Source organism: Carassius gibelio, chromosome B22 (genome assembly GCF_023724105.1).
Source record: "Carassius gibelio isolate Cgi1373 ecotype wild population from Czech Republic chromosome B22, carGib1.2-hapl.c, whole genome shotgun sequence".
NCBI classification, from domain to species: Eukaryota; Metazoa; Chordata; class Actinopteri; order Cypriniformes; family Cyprinidae; genus Carassius; species Carassius gibelio.
In genome coordinates, this window is record NC_068417.1 from 43,392,598 (window position 1) to 43,395,097 (window position 2,500).

The following is a 2,500-nucleotide window of genomic DNA, read 5'->3' on the forward strand; positions in this document are numbered from 1 at the left end:
CTTTTTGGAAAATTTCACGAATTATATAATAATCTTTCATTAAAAAAAAAAAAAAAAAAGATTCAATGCCCGATCTCTGAATCTTAGCAGGTTTAGGTCTGGTTAGTACTTTGATGAGAGACTGCCGAGGAATACCAGGTGCTTTTAGCTTTTGGGTTTTCTTTCCTACTTATATAATGTACTGGCGATTAGATTGGCTGGTCTTTAAATAGCCCTCTCTTTGCAGCAGTCTTCGCTTACGGCCATACCAACCTGGCTATGCCTGATCTCGTCTGATCTCTGAAGCTAAGCAGGTTTGGGCCTGGTTAGTACTTGGATGGGAGACCGCCTGGGAATACCAGGTGCTGTAAGCTTTTTGGACATTTTTCTCTTAGTTTTTAATAATTTTGCCAAAAAATAGAGTCAATGCCCGATCTCTGAATCTTAGCAGGTTTAGGTCTGGTTAGTACTTTTATGAGAGACTGCCTAGGAATACCAGGTGCTTTAAGCTTTTGGGTTTTCTTTCCTACTTATATAATGTACTGGCGATAAGATTGGCTGGTCTTTAAATAGCCCTCTCTTTGCAGCAGACTTCGCTTACGGCCATACCAACCTGGCTATGTCCGATCTCGTCTGATCTCGGAAGCTAAGCAGGTTTGGGCCTGGTTAGTACTTGGATGGGAGACCGCCTGGGAATACCAGGTGCTGTAAGCTTTTTGGACATTTTTCACTTAGTATATAATAATTTTGCCAAAAAATAGAGTCAGTGCCTGATCTCTGAATATTAGCAGGTTTGGGCCTGTTTAGTACATGGATGGGAGACTGCCTGGGAATATACTGCCTTTAATTATAATTTTGCATTATTGAGACACTGTTTTCCTAATGAATGTTGTTCAGTGCTTTGACGCAATGTATTTTGTTTAAAGCACTATATAAATAAAGGTGATTGATTGATTGATTGAATACCAGGTGCTGTAAGCTTTTTGGACATTTTTCACTTAGTAAAAAAAGTCAATTCCCGATCTCTGAATATTTGCAGGTTTGGGCCTGGTTAGTACATGGATGGGAGACAGCCTGGGAATACCAGGTGCTTTAATCTTTTTGGAAAATTTCACGAATTATATAATAATCTTTCATTAAAAAAAAAAAAAGAGTCAATGCCCGATATCTGAATCTTAGCAGGTTTAGGTCTGGTTAGTACTTTGATGAGAGACTGCCTAGGAATACCAGGTGCTTTAAGCTTTTGGGCTTTCTTTCCTACTTATATAATGTACTGGCGATACGATTGGCTGGTCTTTAAATAGCCCTCTCTTTGCAACAGACTTCGCTTACGGCCAAACCAACCTGGCAACGCTAGTGAGCCACACAGGAAGTGAGTTGGCAGTTTGTAGTAGGCAGTAGGTGAGAGAGGCTCACCTTGTGTTTTTTGTTTTGTTTTATCTGCGTAAAGATTTATTTCTTTTGCAACTTATTGATTTTTGTTTGTTATAGTTTTTATACTTCCCAGCAGCAGTTTGCTGTCTGGGGAGAAATTTTTATTTTGTTTGAAAAATGGATGGATTACATGGCAAAGAAGTGGACATGGCAGGAGGAAGACGAGTGCTAACAGACAAAGAAATGGATAAAGAACAACGAGATGGACAAGGACGAATGGATTATAACAAGAGGATTTACTCTAAAGAGGCTACAGTAATTGTTGACATGGCGGATCAGAGAGATGCAAGAGCAGAGGACATTATCAAAGCAGTGAACGAAAGGATTGGAGGAGGAAAGATTCTAGCAGTCAGACCAAGGCAAGTAAAAGAATATGAAATTACACTGATAAACAGGGAGGCGTGCGATGGATTAGATGAAGGATTAATGATAAAAGGAAAACTGTGTGAGATTCGACAACTGAAAACAAGGGAGTATGTGGTTTCTTTCATACATTTGCCAGCCTATATTGAGGACTCTGACATTTTAATTAAATTACAAAATTGGGGCGTAACACCTGTTTCAGACATCATAAGAAGAATGTATCCAGGCACAGACATTGCGGATGGTACAAGGTACCTAAGGGTGAAATTTCCTAAAGAAGTAGTGTCTCTGCCATACAGTACAAAGTTTGATACGGAGGAGGGAACACAGTATTTCAGGATCATGCATGATCGTCAGGTTAAAACCTGTCGATTGTGCATGAATCCGGGACATGTGTTCAAAGACTGTCCAGATTTTAAATGTCATCAGTGCAATGGCCAGGGTCATTACGCAAGGGATTGCGATGCAATTAAGTGCCCGGATTGCAGAAAGGTGATCATAAGATGTGAGTGTTGGATGGAGAATGAAATTCAAAATAAAGAGTCAGAAGGTGTGGGAGGGCGAATGTCAAAAGAAACTGAATTACAAAATGGTGGAGAGAATGAGGAAGAGGATGGTGTGAATAAAGAGGCTATTGTGGAAAATAAGAAGGAATTGGAAGAGAAAAGGCTGGAAGGAGAAATGGACAAAGGAATATTGACATCACAGGAAGTAACACAAGGGG

At 39.9% G+C, this 2,500-nt stretch overlaps 2 non-coding genes across 2 annotated transcripts; both read left to right on the forward strand.

Annotated features, from left to right (window-relative positions):
- The first annotated feature begins 234 nt into the window (after positions 1-234).
- Positions 235-353, forward strand: LOC127997968 (5S ribosomal RNA). Its single transcript, XR_008170823.1, has one exon. It is a non-coding gene; the product is annotated as a 5S ribosomal RNA (ribosomal RNA).
- Positions 354-574: 221 nt separating this feature from the next.
- LOC127996861 (5S ribosomal RNA) lies at positions 575-693 on the forward strand. The gene has a single exon (XR_008169747.1). It is a non-coding gene; the product is annotated as a 5S ribosomal RNA (ribosomal RNA).
- The last annotated feature ends 1,807 nt before the right edge of the window (positions 694-2,500 follow it).